The following is a 9135-nucleotide window of genomic DNA, read 5'->3' on the forward strand; positions in this document are numbered from 1 at the left end:
ACCAGAGCTAACTGTAAAAGCGAGAGATTTACTGCTGCCCGTCTCTGTCTCTTCATGGGTAATGGGCACCATTAGCTATAGGCTGTGAAAGCAGCCACTCGGTACGACCATAAGACGGGACACATTACTTTTTAGATTGATTCTGGAATTCTCAGGGTTATTGTTCTGCATTCTTCAGAAAAGTTTCTTGAAAGGAGCAGACAGCTTTAGAGTTAGCTTTTGTGACTTTGTCATTGAGACTGAATAGAGTGGTGGGCACTGCTTTGACATAATTCAGGGTTGAATGTCAGCTCTGCATACTCTGGAGAATATTTGTGTACACTGAAAAGTTCACCTTCATCATTTGAATAATGGTAGAGATGATGATGAGGATGATGACAAGCGGAGGACAATGATAATAACAAATACTTTTCTTGCTGAAAAGATAAAAATGTATTAATATGGTTCCCCTAAATTCTTGACACCCAGTTCAAAATTTACAACTTAAAATACATGGAGTCAGCCAGTGTACTCTCAGGGCTGAATTTCTTCTGTGCCAGAAATTAAAGTAATCTACCTCCTTTAAAACAAATTGCTTCTGTTATCAGGGTCTACATTCCATCTTTGAATGCACTGGCATTCAAATTCTTTTTAAATTTTCATATGTGAAGGTTCATTGTTAATATTGCAGAATTCGGTACGTTTTCAAACAAATCTCATATCACATTGCAGTATTTCATATAACAGTTTTATTGCTTTCTTTGCATCCTCTGTCATCCTTCCCTTATTTTCTAGATTCTCAGAATCTGTAATTTTTTTTCTGACTGTATCTAGAGTTCTGCCTTTGCAAAAATATCATAAAATTGAAATGCTTATGGCCTGTACATACTAACTCCTTTCAAGCAACACAATAATTTAAGTTTTCTCTATGATTATTTACCTGATATCATACTTGTTTATATCACCAAAGAATAATTGATTATATGGATATACTGTAAACTCTCTGTGAGTTCCACATCTGCAGATGCAACTAGTTTTGGACAAAGATTATTCAGAAAATTACATCTATACTGAAGATATGCAAGATAATTTTCTTGTCATTATTCCCTAAGAAATATAGTAAAATGACTATTTACATAGCATTTGTTTTGTAGTTAATGTTATAATTGATCTAGAGGAGACTGCATATAGGAGTATGTGCATATAGGAGTATGTCTGTATACAACTACTCTTATTTTACTTAAGGGTCTTGAAAATCTATTGATTTTCCTGTGCATATGTGTGTGTGTGTGTGTGTGTGTGTGTGTGTTCATGTGTGTGTGTGAATCAAGAACCAGTTACCTGTAGATACTGGGAAAAAGTGGTGCCATAATTTGTTTATGCATCCTTTTATTTTATTTATTTTTAGTTTAGTTTAATTTTATTATAAAGATGATATACCAGAGGAGTTATAGTTACATAAATAAGATAATGAGTACATTTCTTGTCCAGTGGTCTTCACTTTGGGTCTACATCTTTCCCTCTCCCCTGATTCCCCTTCTCCTATTTGTACAATTTATTTCCAACACAGTGTCTTGTTAGTATTGCTGTTGCATTTGTTTACCCTTGGTTCTTTGTCTCACCATTTTGTGACTCCCCTTCCTTTCCCCAAATCAGATAAATGTATAACAAGACACAGGGTATCAAAATCCAAAACAGTGACAACAAGGGATAAACCAAAAGGGAGAAAACAAAAGGAAAAAGAAATAACTTCACTCGGTACATAAAATAACTTGTTTATACATTCTATTAAAGAACACTTTGGGTGTTTCTAGTTTTGACAATGCTAAATAATTTTTGCAGTAAACATGAACATGCAGGTTGTTTTTTGGTCACAAACTTTCAGCTCTAGAAGGTACATACCTAGGGGTATGAGAGATGGATTTTATGATAGGACAGACTGTATCTAGCTTGTGAGCAACTCTTAGTCTTGAAGTGACTGTATGTTCTTGTATTCCCTGCAGAAATCTGTGATATTTTCTGACATTCTGCTTATACTTTAGCATTTGGAATTGTCACTTAAAAATGTATCCATTGAATAGGTATAGTATGTTTTTGTTGTTTTCATTTGAAATTCTCTAATGAAAAATGTGTTGAAAAAATATTCATATTTTATTTGCCAAGTATGCTTTTGGCAGTACTGTGGTTGGAATTCAGGTCCTAGCACTTGCTTAGCAGGTGTTTTACTACTTAGCCATATCTTTAGCTCTGTTTCTGCTAGTTATTTAAGGTAGAAGGTATCACAATTTTTTTCTGGGGTTGGACTTAAACCACAATCTCACACTCCCAAATAGCTAGAATTACATGTGTGAGTCATTTGTGCCAGGCTCCATCTAATTGTATATTTTCTTTGTTGAAGTATTGTTGAATGTTTTTCCTACATGTACATAATAATAATGCTCAGTATACTATTTTAACACAAGCATATATCATAACTGCGCTTTGTGTGTTTTGGAAGGTATTTGAGTATTTTGGATGCTAGTTTCTTTAGAGATGTGTGTGCAAAGATGTCTATATCTTGACTTGCCATTTTTAACAGTGTGCTTTGCAAAGCAGAAATATTACCTTGTTCAATTGAAAATAATGTCACAATGTAAATACATTAGAAAAGGCAAATGAAAAATTAGAAAAAATAAGGAACTATGAGTGGAACATGCAAAATATCTGGTAAACTATCAAGAAACTGAAAAGAATACTGTGGATATATTGGGATTCATACTTGTTATCCTAGCTACTTAAGGGGGTAAGACCTAGAGGATTGTGGTTAGAAGCCAACCTGGGCAGAAAAGCCTATAAGATTCCATCTCCAATTAACCAGAAAAATTACAGACTAGAACTTTGGTTCAAGTGGTAGAAAATTAGATGAGATTGTGAGGTACTGAATTCAAGCCATGGTACCAGAAAAAAATTATGGACATACAAAGGGAAGAATTTCAAGCTAAAGCCATAGAAAACATACTCAATAAAATAATACAAGAGAATTCCCCAAATATTGAGAAAGAAGCAACCAATTATGTATAGGAGATCCTTAGGATACCTAGAAGACCAGACCAAAAAGAATCATTCCAAGAGACATGAAGGCTAATACATTAAGCATGTAGAAAAAAGAAAAATACTGAAAGCTCTAAGAGAGAAGTTCCAAGTCACATGACGATAAGCCAATCAGAACAGCAGGAGATTTTCCACAAGAAACTTTAAAACTAAGCAGGATAAAAAGTAATTTATTTGAAGCACTGAATGTAAACAACTGTCAATGTAGATTAATTTACCCAGTAAAGTTATCATTCATACATGAGATGAAAATAAAACCTCCCATGATAAACAAAAATGAAAATAATTTATAACCACAAAACCAGAACTAGAGAAGTTGCTGAAATGAATCTAACATATAGAAGGGGCATAGAACTGAAATAGAAAAACAGAGGATAAAAATAAATCCCATCACATGAGCATAAAAGCAAATGAAGAACAAGAAATAAGCACACATGATAAAAACATAAAAAGGCAAAAATTGCTACATACCTTTCAATAATGCCATTGAATGTCAATGGTCTCAATTTTCCAATCAAAAAGTGTAGTATGACATCTTACCCTGACAAAAAACAAGCATTGGAAAGAAATTACAAATGGATCTACCAAACAAATAGACCTTGAAAGAAGGCAGGAATAGGCATATATTTCTCTCTCAGAAAGCAGTCTTCAAACAAAAATCATGTAGAAGAGACCAAGAAGCTCATTTCATATTAAGAAAAGAAACAACTGCTAAGAGAAAATAACAATTGCTAACATCTATGCAATAATGATGATGTATCCAACATTATTAAACAGACATTACTACAATTAAAAAGCACAGACAAAAACCCCCAAAAAACAAAGACAAATAAACAACAAACAACAACAACAATAAAAAGCACAGATAGACCAAAACATAGTGAAAATGGGAGTCTGCATTCCCTCAATCCACTAACATGTATATCACACAGACAAACACTCAGCAAAAAGACCTTCAAAATTAAATGAAACTATAAACCAGATAGACTTGACAGGTATCTACAGTCTTTTATCCATCAGATGCCTAATGCACATTCTTCTCTTGTTACTTTTCCCAAAATAGATCATATTTTAGGGTATAAAGCAAGTTTTAGCAAATATAATAAAAGTAAAATAACTCCCTTTATCAGACCAAAGTTGAATAAAAGTAGAACTCAATAGTAAAAGAGACTACAGAAAATATGCAAATACATGGAGATTGAACAAACTACAGAAAATATGTAAATATGTGGAGACTGAACAACAACACATTTTGAATGATGAGTGCTCACTGAAGAAATAAGGGAAAACTGAAATGCCTGTGAATTTAACAAAAATGAGAACCTTTCGGACATAGAAAATTCAATGCTAAGAGAAAGGTTTACTGGTAAGAATACTTAACAGAACAAAAGAAATGGGTACTGATGGCTCAAATCTGTAATCCTAGCTACTCAGGAGTCTGAAATCTGAGGATTATGTTTCAAAGCCAGACAAGCAGGAAAGTACATGAGATTTAGCTCAAATTAACCACCAGAAAACTGGAAGTAGAGCTGTGGCTCAAAGTGCTAGAGCACTAGCTTTGTACAAAAGAGCTCAGGGACAACACCCAGGCCCAGAGTTCAAGCCCTACAACTTACAAAAAGCAAAACTAAACAAAGCAACAACAAAAATCCCCTAGAGACCTCACAGATTCATGATTCACTTGCTCTTAGAAAATTGAGGAACTAGCCAAACCAAAAATTAGCAGATGGAAAAAATATTGAAAATTAGAGGAGAACTTAATAAAATAGATCATAAAATATATACAAAGGAATCAATGAAACAAAAACTACTTTTTGAAAAGATAAATAAGCTGACAAAGTCTTAGGCAGTATAATTAAAAACCAGAGAAAAAGAAAATAAATAACATTGGAGATGAAAAGTAGGCATCACTACAAATACTGAAATACAGAAAGTAATGAAGGAATACTTTGAAAAGTAATATTAAATAATCTAGAAAATTAAGAAGAGAAATACAGATTTCTTGCAATTGACCTACTGAAACTGATGAGAGTATATAAACCATATGAGTAGATATATAACAACCAATGAAATTTAGGTATTAGCAAAGACTCTTCCAATATAGTCCAGTTCCCAGTGAATTTACTGAGGAATTATATTAGACTTTTAAAAGTAATACCACTGTGCTTCAAACTTGTCCATGAACTACAATGAAAAAGAACACCATACTCATCAGTAAACACAATAAATCATACAGAAATTTAAAAATGTATATGACTAACTCAACTGATACAGAAAAGTCTTCTGCAAAATTCAAAGCAACTAGACTGGAAGGAAATTAACCACCAAATAATAATATGGCAAACCTATAGCCAACATGCTCAATGTAGCAATCCTTTAATTAGTTCCTTTGATATCAAAAATATAATAAGATAAAAAGAATGAGTCCACTTTTGCCACCCTATTCAATTAGTATAGTCATAGAGACAGAAAAAGAAAGAAAAGGATCCATATATGGAAGAACAAATCAAACTGTCCCTATTTGCAGATGATATACTTTTATACCTAAAGGATCCTAAAGATTCTCTCCCAAAACATGTTGATTGTATAAACATCTATAACAAAGTAGTTGAATACAAAATAAGCATTGAAAAATCAGCATATTATGTACAACAATGAACAGACTGAAAAACAAATAAAGAGAACAATATCATATAATTTAATTAACAATATCATTAAATTAACAATAAGTTAACAATATCATATAATTAAAATTATAGGAATAAACCTACCCAAGAGAATGAGAGACATTTGCAATGAAACTTGTAAAAGCTTGAAGAAGAAAACTAAAGAAAGTCACTAGAATATGGATTTTTTTTGCAGATTAGCAGAAATAATATGGAAACGGCTAGACTAATGAACACAATCTACAGATTCAATGCAATTGGTGTCAAAATTTCAATGTAATTCATCCCAGAGATAGAAAAATTACTTGTAAAATTTTAATAGAAGCATGAAAGACCCAAAATATTCAAAGAAATCTTGAACAAATTAATCAATGCTGGAAGTAGTATAACCTGCCTTCAAATTATACTATATCTTCATAGTAACAAATACTCATTTACATCAAATAAAATTTGGTTATGTTCATCCTCTTATATTCTCTTTATCTTGCTCCTCACTAATCAACTTCAATAGTATCACAATTACAAATATATTAATATATGTTTCATATGATTCATAAATACATATATAATCATTTATATGTTATATATGTCTATCCTTTAGGTCTAGCATGCACATATATGACAATACTTGAGCCCTTTGTTCTGAACCTTGCTTACTTTGTTGAACATAATCTTCTGTTTCTTTCATTTCCATGTAAATGGCATAAATTTTCGACTTCTTTTTCTGTTCCTGTGAATGACATAATTTTATTTTTCTTCATGGATGAATAAAGTCCATTGTAGATCCCACATTTTATTGATCCATTCATCATTTGGAGTGCATTTGGTCTGTTATGAATTTTGATTGTATTTATCCTCCTCACCCTTTCTGTTCACCCTAGCCACGGTCTCAAGTACCTGTCCCCAAGAGATGAGCTGTTTTGCATTTATGTAATTTAATTCTTTAGTATAGGTTAATTTTTCACAGAAATTTAACTTTGGTATTGTATACAAACATATTCATTGTTTTAATGAGTTTGATTCCCTTGTTTACGGTTACTTTTCCCTGTACTCACTATCCCAAATTGTTGCCAAAATAATTCCCTGTTAATGACAGTGTAAGTTACTGAAACCACCATGGAATGTGGTTGGGAGATTCCTTAAAACACTAAAAAATATTCATGCTCCATAATCCAGAAATAGCACTCTTGGACATTTTCCCAAAAGATCGTGATTCAACATACAATGAAGACACTTGTATACCCATGTTCACTGCCTCACCATTCACCACAGGTAAGCTGTGGAAGAAGCCTAGGTAGCTTACAATTGATGACTCGGTCAAGAAAATGTGCTATAGATCACCTTTTATCATATATATGATATATGTATATAATATATATCGGTGTATAACTTATGTAATATATCTCATGTGTGTGTTCATTAATATCAATATGTGATATATGATATGCCTATATGTGATATATTTATATATTATATGTTATATATTGATAATGGGATGATTAATGAACATACATATATGTCTCTATATGATATATACTATATAGACATGTATATACCACACATATCTATGATATATAATAAATATCCTTATGTATCATACACATGAAATATATGACACACATATGTATCATACACACATATGTATCATACATACACACATGCTTATTAACTAGGCCAAAGAAGTAGATTTATTGTTTAAGTGTTCATTTATATATGCAAAGATTGATTTTTTTGCACCAGAAGTTTCTTAAATGACATTGAATAGTACAAGTAAATCACTATCATTTTCTTTTTTTAATTTTTAAGAATTTTTTAAATTTTTTATTTATTTTTTATTGTGAAAATACTGTACAGAGGTGTTACAATTACATGGGCAAGATAATGAGTACATTTCTTTTCAAGCATTGTAGCCCCCTCCTTTGTTTCCCCTTAACAAGCCAGGCCCAAAGAAACATAGGTCCTATGGTTTCCCTTATTTCTAGTATACATCTAGGATAATCTTAGCAGATGAGCAGAATAGTTCAATAATGATGTACATATGACCATATAAGATGATGCCAAGAGAAATGAACTCCAAGACATGGACACAAGAGTTTTTTTTTTTGTTGTTTTTCATGTACTATGTGATTCTTTTTGTTTCTTTTGTATGTTCTTCCCCTTTGGTATATACTCTGTTGTTACTGTATTTGATTTTAGTACCAAGGTATTGTATATACATTTATTAGAATTAGGGAAGGGAAAGGGAACAACAGAATGGTGAGACAAAGGACAAGGGGGAACCAATGCAACAGCGATATACACAAGATACTATGTTGAAATGATCTGTACAACTTGGGGGGTGCTGGGGAAAGGAAAAGTAGGAGGAAAGTGAGGGAAGAGGCAACAAGTTTGACAAGAAATGTACTTATTATGTTACTTATGTAACTATAACTCCTCTCCATCATCTTGACAATAAAAAAAATAACTTGGAAGTTAAGTCAGTATTTTTTGTCACTTGATTGTCATGCAGAGAAGACTAGAGAAAAATCTACTAATTAATTACGAAGTGCTGTTTTACTCTTCAATTTAATTTTTGTCCTCACCAACAAAGACTTGCAGCATTTAGTTCTCTGAATGTTGACTGTTGCAGTATCGTCAATAAAACAAATGTACTATTTCAATATTTCACCCCAAAATGTCAATATTTCTTTTCAAGAAGAAAAGGAGAGTGCACACTGATGACAATAATTAAGAGGACAGGGAAGAAAAAATAGTGCTTGAGAGAGAGAAAAAAAACATGTCATTAAAACTCAGGTCTGATTTAAGTGTGTGGGTAACATTTCCTTTTCAGCTTATTTTAAGACCCTGCTGGAGAATAGTAAAAGAGGTTGTTAAAGTATGTAGTTAGAAGCATCAGCTCATTAGGATTTATGTCAGCACCATTCTAGAAACAAGGCATTTTCCCCCCAAGTTCTGAAGTGTTGTTCAGGCCCATTGTCAGCTGGAAAACAGATGTGTTGCAGGCGAGAGGTTTGGTGTACTATATCACCTCGTGGAAGATGGTGCTTCATCCTACTGAGGTGAACAGGGAATTGCATGTCTCAGATTTAGCCATCTACAGATGACTTTTTGTTGTGATACAATTTATTGGATGTCAGCTGTTTATTTAGTACACAGAGTCCACTGAATACAATGTCAAATAATTTAAACTTACAATGGTTTTGGTGTAATAGTACAAAATTCTGATGGTGCAGCAATATGCTATTTGTGCATTTATGCAACTAATGAATGACTCAATAATTACTTTTTTCATGAATGCTGAGTAAAGATTCATTCATTTGGAAATATTTATATCTTCATAATTAAAAGGAATATATAAGGCAAACTGGAAAAGAAAGTTTGTGAGAGTATTATCTCCAAT

The sequence above is a fragment of the Dipodomys ordii genome, unplaced genomic scaffold (genome assembly GCF_000151885.1).
Source record: "Dipodomys ordii isolate 6190 unplaced genomic scaffold, Dord_2.0 Scaffold84, whole genome shotgun sequence".
Classification (NCBI taxonomy): domain Eukaryota; kingdom Metazoa; phylum Chordata; class Mammalia; order Rodentia; family Heteromyidae; genus Dipodomys; species Dipodomys ordii.